The sequence below is a fragment of the Elephas maximus genome, chromosome 2, assembly GCF_024166365.1.
Source record: "Elephas maximus indicus isolate mEleMax1 chromosome 2, mEleMax1 primary haplotype, whole genome shotgun sequence".
NCBI classification, from domain to species: Eukaryota; Metazoa; Chordata; class Mammalia; order Proboscidea; family Elephantidae; genus Elephas; species Elephas maximus.
In genome coordinates, this window is record NC_064820.1 from 47,962,545 (window position 1) to 47,975,127 (window position 12,583).

Below are 12,583 nucleotides of genomic sequence, written 5' to 3' on the forward strand. Positions count from 1 at the left end.
AATCTTAACAGGGCTCTTCGCTCCTTTCCCAGAATTTCACAGTTATCAGGAAATTAGGAAATGCATTCATACCTGGCATTAAATCATAGTCTAGAATTCCCTGATATCACATTTTAGAGGTCACCATACAAGTCATGGACGTGAATTAGATGTGAGGTATCAGGTAGAGCGGCAAGTAGTCATGGTATCTTTGTGGTTTGAAGCCTGCTATGAGATGAAAAGGAAACAGCTGCAATGGCTGGGGCAGGGAGCCATGAGTGCAGGGTACAAAATGAGTTTGGTTTCAGACACATTAAGTTTGAAGTGAAGCCGAACCAGGGCCGGATTACTGAATAAGCAAGGTACACATGGGCTTACTTGTGTACACTTACTAATCTGAAGTGAGCAACTTCACCTGTTTCTGTGGTGAAACCCATGTGAAATTATTCACCTCAGGCTAGTAAGCAAACACAAACAAGCCTGTGTGTACCTTGCTTACTGTAAGCTGGTGGGTACCATGCTTACTCGTTAATCTGCCCCTGAGCAGAACATACATGTGGAAATGCATAATTTTATGCTTCTGTGAGCAATGCCTCCATCCTCGTCATCTGCAAGCATAATAAATTTGGCATTAGGTCATCATATTTGTACAGCAAACGTTGATACCTTCATGATATAAAATATGGCTAAGTCTGATATGGTAGCAATGACTGCCTATCAGAAACTCCAATAGTAGGAAAGTTTAAAATTTTTAGAGCATCAAAAGACACTGAAGCATCTTCACAAATGTCAAAGTCCTGAAAGTGAAGGAAAGACTGAGGAATAGTCTAAATGCAAGATGCGATTTTGAAATGAACCTCTTGTTGAAAAGCATATAACCGGGACAACTGGTAAACCCTGAGTGGAGTCTGAAGGTTCAGTGGTAATGATGTACCAGTGCTATTTTGTTCTGTTTTGTCTTCAGTTTTAATAGCTGAATTGCTGTCATATAGGACAGTGTTCTTGGTTTGGGGATAAACATACTAACATATTTGAGGGTGATGGAACATCAGGTTGGCAATTTGTTCAAAAACTGATCAGAAAAAAAAAAATAAAGAGGAGGGGGAGGACAGAGTCAAACTGGTAAAATGTTAACATTTGGGGAATATGAGTGAAGGGTAAACAGTTCTTGTTCAGCTCTTGACACCTTTCTTTAAATGTGAAATTATTCCAAGCTAAGAAGCTAAAAATGCTTTTTAAAAAGACACTGAAGCAACTCCATCATAAAATATCTCAACCTGCTGAATCAGATCATCCGGCAAGTCTCAGCTTCCACACACAGTGTCCTTGGGCAGACTTGCTAAGGGTGCAAGTGCGAGAAGAAGAGGAAGAAGAGGCCAAAGAAAACAAGAAACCAAGCAAGTATGTAAAAATTCCTTAAATTAAAAAACTTTTTTTCTTTGATTAGAATATAACACAGGCAAATTTTGTACCTTGTGACACAATGATTACATAGCTAAAACCTGTGACAGCTCAAACAGAAAGCTTGCCCAATTTAGGTGAATCTGATTTACACATTTAAACCACTGTCAATTAGTTAAATATTTTTAGAGCACCTACTGGGTATGAAAAATTGTGTTGGCAGGAGTACAAGGAGATATAAGACATAGTGGAAGATCCATCTCTTTGTTTTAACTCACTGTGTGGCACTGGCAAAACATTAAACCTCCCTGAATTTAGGTTTTTATTAACCAGAAGTAAGAATATCTGCATGAGATAATACATAGAAAATTGCACAGTAAAGTGTAAACCAAAAACCCAAACCCACTGCCATCGAGTCAGTTCTGACTCATAGCAACTCATGGTGACCCTACAGAACAAAGCAGAACTGCCCCATAGAGTTTCCAAGGAGCACGTGGTAGATTCGGTCTGCCAACCCCTTGGTTAACAGCCGCAGCACTTAACCACTATGCCACCAGGGTTTCCAGTAAAGTATAAGGCACCACATAAATAAAACTTATAAATGTATTCACTTATATCTGCATTCAGTGAATTCAATTTACTGAGCATCTAGTATGAGCCAGGCACTGTTCTGGGTCCCAGAGTTGGAGATTATCAAAAGAAGATTCTTTTCCTCAGAAATCCCTTGTCTTGTAAAAGTAGGCATAAGTAATAAAACAGACTCATCCCAAATGTCCTTCCTCTAACAAAAATATTCCCCCCATCCTCCTTACCCCCAAGATAGCCCTGGGCACCTCTTGCCTAAGCCACTGTCCTATTCAGCATGTAATTCTATCACAGCACTGAGTACAGTGAATTTCAACTTTTTTTTCTTTTGCATTAAATATTTGGATGAGTGAATGGATGAATGAATTTACTAACATAAGTATGCTCAAGCTCTAAAAGAACACAGAGGATTCAACTGCTAACTGTGCCTGAGAAATCAGGATGGGGGGCGAGGGGAGAGGTTCCAGAGGATTTCACAAAGAAGTTACTTCACAAAGTAGTTTGTCAGATGGGAAAAGCAATACTGAGAAAGGGTACAGCAATGTCTCCTAATAGAAAGCATTTATAGCAGGTTAACAGAAAACTTTCAAATATTTGCCAACAGAATAGTCGGCAGCTTGAACTCACCAGCTGCTCCAAGGCAGAAAAGACCTGGCAGTCTGTTCCTGTAAAGACTACATCCTAGGAAACCCTATGCGGTAGTTCTACTCTGTTCTATAGGGTCGCTATGAGTCACAATTGACACAATGGCACACAAAAACTTTTTCAGTAAATTCCCTGTGTTGGGAAAAGAAACTAAAATGTTTCCCTCCATTTATTTCCCAAGTGATTCCTAAAACGGAATCAATTATCAAAGGAAGACAATCAATTTTATCTACACCAGCAGTGGAAAAAAACAACAAGGTTATATGACATATTTTCTGATGCCAGTGGGACTGCATCACTCCACCTAGTTTAGAAAGCATTCTTTTGGGACCCCACTACTTGATGTCCCAGCATGCCCTTGCAGTTAGGCGGCTATGTGCCTCCGTTCTAGACAATGGAAGAAAAGGAGGAGCTCTCTGCAACTTCCAGGCTCTGGCCCATAAAAACCTGACACACACAATCCTTCATGTTCTTTCTCCTTATGCAATCTGGACACTGACATACAAAGTGACCTTGAAAGATGGCTGAGCTTCTGAAAGCCTGGGTCCTTAAGTGACTATGTGTAACAGAGCCTACTTACTGTACTCAGAACCACATTGGACTGTTCAATAGGAGTGAAAAATAAACTTAGAGAGTAATAAGCCACTAAAATTTGGAGGTTTATTTGTTTCAACAGCTAATATAACTAAGATAATGATGAGTTGGCTGCATGGAAGAGTGAGAATTCAGTGGAGTTAGAGCTAACTATTAAAGCTGCAAGGAGCACTGGTGGCACAATGGTTAAGCACTCAAGTGCTAACTGAAAAGTTGGTGGATCAAATCCAACAGCTGCTCAGTAGGAGAAAGAAAGATTACAGTGTTGGAAACCCTATGGGGGCAGTTCTACTCTGTCCTCTAGGGTCACTATAAGTCAGAATGAACTACACGGCAACATTGTTATTAAAACTGCCCGGGTGTGGGGGTGGGGGGCTGAGCAGGGCTCTTAAAGGGGTCTTTTTGCTATTGTTTCTTGAGGGTGATCACTGTGCCAGATACAGTGTATAGCACTACAATTCGCCTCTCTATCCAAACATCCTGTGCAGTGACTGAAGTTATACAGGGGCTCGATACACTTGTTGAGTGAATAAGTGGGTGACTCAATGGGGAGGATTTTGAGACGAGAACAGTACTATAAATTAAGGGAAAAGCTGAGAAATAATACTGACCCCACCTCCATCCCCCCAAAACTAACATCCTACTCAACAAACAAAACAAGCTGATAAAGCAGGGAGATGAAGGAACTATAAATATTCTTAAAAAAAAAAAAAAAATCACACGAGGGAAAGTGATACTTGGTGGAAATAGGCCTATAATGAAGAAGAGATTCTGGGCATGATCGAAGTGCTGGGCCAGAGTGACACTGAGTGCGGCTGTCTCTAAAATCTCATCAGCAAACACACATTTCTTGAATGGCGCAACTTTAGCTCTGAAATGTATTCTGGCTAGCACAATGGAGGAATGATTGCTAGATGCTCATCTCATGGCTATCTCTTCTTTTTGCAGTTCAGATTGACCTTGATAGCAAGTATTAAAAAAAAAAAAAACCCTACTGCTGTCGAGTTGATTCCAACTCATAGCAACCCCATAGCGTTTCCAAGGCTGTAAATATCTACAGAAGCAGACTGCCACATCTTTCTCCCATGGAGCCACTGGTGGTTTCGAACCGCCGACCTTTCGGTTAGTGGTCGATTGCTTTAACCACTGCTAGAAATGGTGCATGCTCAATTAGGACGTGGTTATGCAACTTTTCTAAAAAGATACTGACTCAAGTATTACTCTCAATTCACAAATATTTACTCAGGGTCTACCATAAACCAGGTACTAAGACAGGAGTTAAGAATAAAAAAACGAATATGATTACCTACTTTTGTTTAGAAAATACATTTAAATTAAAATGAATATTTTAAATATATTTTAACTATTTTGATCCTATTTGCCAATACTAAAAGTATAAAGAAAGTAAAAGAAATGCTGGTAACAAGGCAGTAACATTAAGAACCTCAATGTGTCAAAAGACAAATATTTAAATTGCACTCCCAAAGAAATAGTAATTCAAGTTCTAAACATGACCTTTGGTGATATTTTAAGGTTTTTATTGAAAGGTAAAATCAACATATTTAACCAGTTCTGTGAAACGCTATTTAAAATAAAATATAAAACATATGGAAAATCATTCTTGCCATCACCTTTATCATTAGTATAATAATATTCATGATTTATTTCCAGGTTTGTTCCCTTTAAATACTCTGGTCTTCAGTGAGAAACAACTTACAGTTTACAGAAACAAGTTTTAAGCAATGCTGTGTACCCCAGTGGAAAATATGAATCAATAGGAAGCAAAGGGTAAAGAGAGCTATGGTGTTATTTATTAATAAAACTGTGGTGATAGGGCTTGTTATTCAATATGAAATACCAGAACATTAAGTACCTACCTCATTCTAAATATAAGCCTCTTTATTTCTGTCCTAGTTCCCCATTATTCAAAAATGTTCTAGGGAATAAAAAGGCTCTAAGAGTGCTTCTAGCTAAAAAGTAGGAGAAAGGAAAACTAAGAAACATCATAATAACAATTGTTTAAACACAAAGAAACAAGTTATAAATTCCTTTTTAGCAAAAACAAAGAATTTACAATTTGCCTTAGTTTAACAAAGTTTCATCAGAATATTTCTCCTTCTGTGGTATACTTTGCTTTCAAAACAAAGAAAAATGTGACTTTCCCTTTCAAAGATTAATTGTTATTTTGCAGGACAGGTGAATTCATCATGTAAACCAACTTGTATAGAAACAGAAATATAATTATATTCTCTATTGCTAGATAAATTAACAAAATTGCTCATAACAAATACCAGTTATCAATCATAACAGGGGCTAACAAAGCATGTCAAAAAGCAGTACTCTGATAAACTCTAACTTCATTTTAGTAAGTAAGCACTCTTGTTCCTGTTCTTCCGGGAATTTGTTTCATCGATTTTCCCCTTGTTCCAATTTTTTCATTCTATCCCTCTCTATGGCCCCTCTCCATTTATTACTTAACCACTGAAATTTGATTTCTGCCCTGACTGTGCCCTTGAAGTGGGAACTTTACTCAATAACCCTTTCATGATTGAATTATTTTTTCCTTTGAATTTTTTGCTGATACTATGTGTTTTCACTAATGGAAGGCATGCTGAATCAAAGATCTTTTCTGAATTTTTGTTATGAAATAAGAATTTTAATACGTATTATGTGGGTCACATATGTCCCAATGAACTCTGGTGGTATGAAAGACTGGTGGTATGAGACAAGGATAAGATCATTTTATTTTAGCAGTTTTATTTGGGGAAACTTCTCAAAACATGGGGTAATACATAAAAGTACCCGGCAATGGCCACACAGAAATGTTGTTCTAGTCTCCTTCTTAGTGCTACATTCTTCTAGATCCCTGGACAGGAAAATGCTTTCCAACCTTTCTAAATTTCTTCGCCATTTTGAAAACAGAGGGATGTTCCAGAAAAAAATTATTGGCTCTGCAAAACTACAATTATACCTATACCACACCTCCAAACAAGAGAATACACAAGAGGGGCAAACCGCTTAATCCAAGCCTCCTGCCCAAATAAATAAAATGAATTTGTGTCTCTAGAAAACTACAGTGAATTCTTTCATATTCCAAAAGTAGCACTTACAGCTCAGAAATGAGAAAAGCAGTCCTGGAAGACTGCAAGACACCTACTCACATCAGATCAGGGATGCTACAACACATGGGTATAATGAATGGCACTTGAGAAGCTATGGTGCCCTAGTACACATTATTCTCAAGAGAAGTTCATCTTCATCAGCACACAGGAACCAGAAAATATGCTTACAAGGCTTACCTCCCAGGAAAAAAGTCAAAAGAGACAAAAGTTTTGAAGTATCATACCTCCACGATGCAACACCTAATATCCTTTCAACATAGTAATGTGGTGCCAGCACCTGTTTCTTCAGTTTCAAGAAATTAAACAGGTTCCCGTCTGGCAGCAGCATGAACTGAAAGTGAGGAAGTACATTCCCCAGAATCCTGAGAGATGGAGAATGTGAGTGGGTGAACGTATATCCCATTACTCATGAAACGGATGAGGTCTCCAATATTTAATCACCTGATTCAACAGATATCTTGTAGATTTACTTTACTACATTCCTGGACCTTTCTACTGCATTTTACAGTATTTCCCACCTACTCATTAAAATTCTCCACTTCTCTGGACTTGTGTGGAATCAATACTGTCCTGGTTCCTCCTACCTCTCTGGAGGCTTTCAGGCTCCTCCTAGCATCATTTTTCCCAGGTCTCCTTTGTATATGTTGGCCATTTTAAGAGCTCCATACTTGGCCCACTGCTCTTGTCTCTACTTGTTGTCCATAATTGACTTTATCTGTTCTCGTGGTATAATCTGCCCCCATATCGGATGACGCCTACTGCCACATTTTCAGGTTGTCTTTCCTCTGAGTTTCAGATTTCAATATCTAAAAGCTTCCCAGTCACCCTGTAGCACAAAATCATTTCCTCTTGTTCCTGGGCACCTTAGGCTACATTTCCCAGACTTTCTTGAAGTTAAGGTTGGTCACATGAATAAGCCCTGGCCAATGGAAAGTGGGTAAAAAGTGATGTATAATACTTCCAGGACTGGACCATAGAAACTTCTACACATAATCCTCCATGTTCTTCCCTCTTCTGCAGTGACCTTTGAAACTACTTGTTGAATGATAGAGCCATAGTATGGAAGGAATTTTATCCCTGAATTACTGCCTGGAGGAAAGCTACCTGTTAATCAGGAGTACTCACTGTAAGTGAGAAAGAAAAACTTCTATAATGTTGTGTTAACTATTTCACACTTCAGCTCAGTGTGGACCAAATTAAATTAAGCATCTTTCTTGAGGCAAAAATGGTCCACCGGCTAATGTCCTATCTCAGTTAGTGGTCATCCATCCCAAGAAACTTCCTTGACTCTTGCTTATCCCTCATAATCCACATCTAATAGTCACTCAATCACTAAAACTCCCATTTTCCCAATATTTTCTGAACTTGATCTTTCCTTATCCTAGCTAAGACACTCACAATTTCTCCCTAGAGTGGTGTAACTGCCTACCTACTGATCAGTCTGTGCCAAGCCTTGCCCTTCTCAAATCTGTCCATTCCATAGCCATGAAAATAATCTCTCTAAAGTGAGCATCTGACTGTGTCACTCCTCTACTTAAAACTTTTCAGTAGTTCCCCAGTGCTTCAGAGTAAAGTCCAAGCACCTTAGCCTAGCATCAAGGCCTGTGATGACCTGACCCCCACCCTCCTCAACTCCTCACACTTTAGTTCTCATTTCTGTTGAATTACTTGTATGCAGCACACAGCTTCATAGTATTCCTTAAGATCCTACCCTCATTCTATCAATTGAACTCCAGCTAATCTTTTATATATCAAACTACGACTGCCAGGAAGTATTTATGTGCCCCTACCCCATCCCATCTACAAGATTAGGTTACCGAGCCCTTTTGGGTGCTCTCATAGCATCCTTGCATATCCCCATTTTAGAATTTACCACATTACCTGCATTAAGATCAGGGCTGATGTTCCACTGGTAGGCAGTAGCAAGAGCATATGGGTGATTATAATTGAAATCCTTCCTTATGAGAACCACCCTGTCCTCGCTAGCCACACCCCACACCCTACCATCCAACAACTTAAAACACAATAGAAGCCTCCAAAATCATCTCCAGCTATGACCACCAACTGTTCTGATTGGTCATATCTGTTTTGATTGATCAGTGCTTGTGCCTTATCTCAAGGGCAAGAACTATTATCTTCCTTGTTTTTTGTACATCTCTAGACTAGTGCAGTGACTGAAAACACTAGATTCTTTCCAGTACCTGTTTAAGTAAACTGAATTCCATCTCCAAGCAAAAGTTTTGTTTCTAAAAATATAGAAACAGAAATGTGTCCAGGTGCATTAGTGAGGCTGAACAAAGCTCAAGGCTTTAGTAACAAAGGAAAGAACAACTGGGGGGAAAAAAAAAAAACGAAGACTAGGAAACAATGGGAGGAAACGGGAAAAGGCCACAAAGGATGCTTAGAAGTCAGGCAGAGGCCAGACCACCCATGGCTGGCTTGGGTTTTAACTGTTGTGTTGACCTCCTCTTACTTGTCTACTTCTGGAGCAAGGGCAAATCTCTAAAGCAATGACAGAGGAGAAATAAGCCTGAGAAAGGATGGGGAAAAAGAATAATCCAAGAGTGTATGGATTTTAATGCTTTATAAAGGCGCTGATTCAAAATATGAATACGTTCAAGTGAAGTAATTACTTTGTAATTTGACCGCTTGGTTACTGCTTCCCTCCCACTCACAGTTTACCCTTTCTTCCCATTCACAACCACAGGAGCTGGGACTGGAGTACGCAAGTAGGATGCTTCCCCTAGTGTCACCTCCAGAGTCTGGAGAAGAGCCTCTGAACCCACTCGGCCTAAGACAAATGAACTACCCTCCTCAAAGGATGACTGAAACAAGATGTAAAATGAAAATTTCACTTTAGAAAGTAGCAAAGTTAAAATTATCTGTTCAACAATTCCTGGCTCTACTTACTCCTTGGCTAGAGTGGAATGTGTCAAGGCGGAGAGGAGAATATAGCATTTTGAAATTAACCCTAATAAAGACATGTAACTCTTTCATATCCTCTTCTGTGCTGAATGCTAAATAAATGTCATTCAATAAGTATCTAGAAAAAGCTTAATTTCTTTGTTATTTATTTTTCGAGTGGGGAGAAATTATTTATGAGATATCCAGAAAAAAGACCTAAGAAATCTGATACCTGAACCATTAAGCAATGATTATACATTTATCTACTACTTATTAGATGAAACTGCTACTTTCGAATAACTCACAGTTACTGGATACCCTATTATGTTCCCAAGACTAAATGAAATCAAGCACACAAATTCTAAAATCCTAAAGCTGTCACTTCTACTTGCTTTTAGAAATACAAGGAATAAAATCCATTTCCCTTAGAAGGGCAAAGCAATAAATTCTATTATAATTAACATAATTTAATAGAGCCAGTGCTATATATTAAAAATATTTAATGTAAGTTTCACATATATGTGTGTGTGTATATATATATTAGATTATTTGATAAATGTATATTTCCTAGTTCTAGGTAGAATATTTGAAAATAATCATTCACTGTTTACAGAAATTGTTTAAATCTGTGAACAAAAATGACATGAGGTTTCTTTAAAATATTGCTTATTGTAAATGAGCCTTGAAGAAACAAAAAGACCCTAGTGCAAGAAAAACTCATTTTATTACTCTGATCAGAATCTTCATTCTTCATCTAGAATTCATGCATTATAAGACAGCTGAGACCAATTCACCTATGCAGGTTAGAAAATGCCAAAATGTAATAGGTTTGACTCCTAAAGAAATCAATTAACTTCAAATAGAAAATATGAGTTCTGCTCCTAGTTAATAGCTGAGTGTCTCATTTTCTAAAAGGATAGATACCATTCATTGTTATAAAGGGTTCCATAGTTCATGCATGAAATCTCATCACTTCAAGAAAAAAAATCCTAATGCATATAAAATTGATTTTAGATCATTAACTCCGCCTTCATATGGGAAATTAATAAGCATTTATTAAAAGAATAGAGGTATGGAACTATCATATTTTCTTTTCCTAAAGCACAATTAAAATGTGTGGCTAAGTTTCTATTTGGTTATAAATGAGGTACTTTGGATAGGTTAACTTCGTCGTAGAAGGTCAGATAGATGAAAGCTCTGGTCTCTCTATTTGCTAGAATAATAAAATGGACAGCCAGAAATAAACTTTGTGTTATTCTTAGCTCTGTTTTGAAGCTGTAGCTTCAATTTTCATGGTATCTATTCATAATTCTTCAGAGATGAAAATAAGCATCAAATAACCTGGGGATGTGAGTTCACCTTGTTTTATCAGGCCTCTGACAGATGAAATGAGCTCGAGCAAGTAAGTGTTCCAGGATAAATATAAAGGGATTTGTTTTTAATTATTAATGAGCCCCAATGACACAGTGGTTAAGTTCTCAGCTACTAACCAAAAGGCTGGCAGTTTGAACCTGCTACCCTCTCTATGGGAGAAAGATGTGGCAGTCTGCTTCCATAAAGATTACAGCCTTGGAAACCTTAAGGGGCAGTTCTACTCTGTTATATAGGGTCGCTAGGAGTCGGAATTGACTCAGTGGCAACAGGTATTTTTATTTAAATGACTAGGAAATAGCTCACGGTTATTGAATACCCTATTAGGTTCCCAAGACTAAATGAAATCAAGAATGCAAATTCTAAAATTCTAAAGCAGACACTTTATTTGCTAAGGATTATTATACTTTAAACAAATTATTTAATTGGTTTATTAAATACAACTAAGCACTAGAGCTTCTGGTCCTGCATGTTACCAAAAAACAGAATAAAGTATAATATTTTTAAAAATCTATGCACAAGCTATTTTCTGCTTAACCTCTTCCTTCCACTGAGTCATTAAGAGAAATATATTACAATCGTCTGAAATTGCTCACATGCAGCATGTTTGACTTACAAACAGCAATTTCAGATGTTTGGTTCAAACTGATGTTCTAATGGGAAAACATTAAAAAAAAAAAGATACCATTTACTATCACACAGAATTTTTGTAAAGGCTTATATTACTTTTAGAAGGTTGCTGGGTAATCACAACAAGAATGACAGCTGAAACACAAATGGAAAGGTAACAATTAATCGTTTTTATGTGTCTGCGTGTACTAAAATATATCAATCTTCTCAACAACTCATTCACATGGAATATGAAATTATTACTCCTTCTTTTGGAAACAAGAAATAGGCCTTGTCAGAAATTTTATTTTCTGATTCATCAGAGGGAGTGTGGGTCAGCTGGGGAGAAGAGCTAAGGTGTCAGCGGCAGGTAGAGGGAAGAGGTTGGATATGAGCGGCAGGGTATGAGAGACCAACAGGGAAAAGAGTTAGAGGATGAGAGCAGGGTGCGAGAACTAGAACCAGGAGCAGAAGCACACTGCTCCATCACCTCCTCCCACCATCTGCAAAGCTCTGAAGAGTACAATTATAGAATTATTGTAATTACTCTGCCATCTCTGACAGCTAGATGGAATTTTTACAGAGAACAAAACAGTGACTGAAAGAGCATTATTAAGGAATACATCAAAATCTTTACCAGTGTTTTTATCTACAGTAGAAAGGATCAAAAAATAAGGTAAGATTACTTAAAAGTTAAAAAAAAAAAAACACTTAAGGGCAGTTGTGAAAAAGTATGCAAGTACCATATGAAGTATTAGAGGGTTGGGTGCAAGAACATAAAGCCATTTTGATTCTACATTAAATCAACAGTAACTACTCTTTTTATTCCCAAGGTGCCCTCTAGATTCTGCTGCTGATCTAGTTTAATGACTGTTAAGTACCTAAAAAAAAAAAAATTTTTTTTTTTTAAGTACCTATGGAAGCCGTGGTGGCACAGTGGTTAACAGCATGTCTGCTAACCAAAAGGTTGGCAAATGGAATCCACCAGCCGCTCTTTGGAAACCCTAGGGGGCACCTCTACTCTGTTTGATAGGAACCGACTTGATGGCAGTGGGTTTGGTTTTGGGTCAGGTAAGTACCTACTGGAAGGTAACAGCTATGAACATTCATGGTGAATTGATGACCCTTTGGTCATTGTTGGACAGTCTTTTAATTATTTTCTCCTGTGTAAGTCTAAGTCTGTAAAATTGTGATTCAACTGTCTGTTGCAACTGAAGGCAGGTCTAACCTTTGGTTTTCTGGGAAAGAATACCCCACTTTCAGGACTAGGAGAACCATGGGACTCCACTATTAAGGCACTAGGCAGCATCGTTCTACAGAGACACAGGGACCAGTATGAAGTCTAAGCCCTAAGAGGGTGAAGCACTTCATCT

At 38.0% G+C, this 12,583-nt stretch overlaps 1 protein-coding gene across 5 annotated transcripts in view; it reads right to left on the reverse strand.

The window, feature by feature from the left end:
• Positions 1-12,583, reverse strand: part of OXCT1 (3-oxoacid CoA-transferase 1) — a 184,423-nt gene that overhangs the window by 45,013 nt on the left and 126,827 nt on the right. The window lies entirely within an intron of this gene.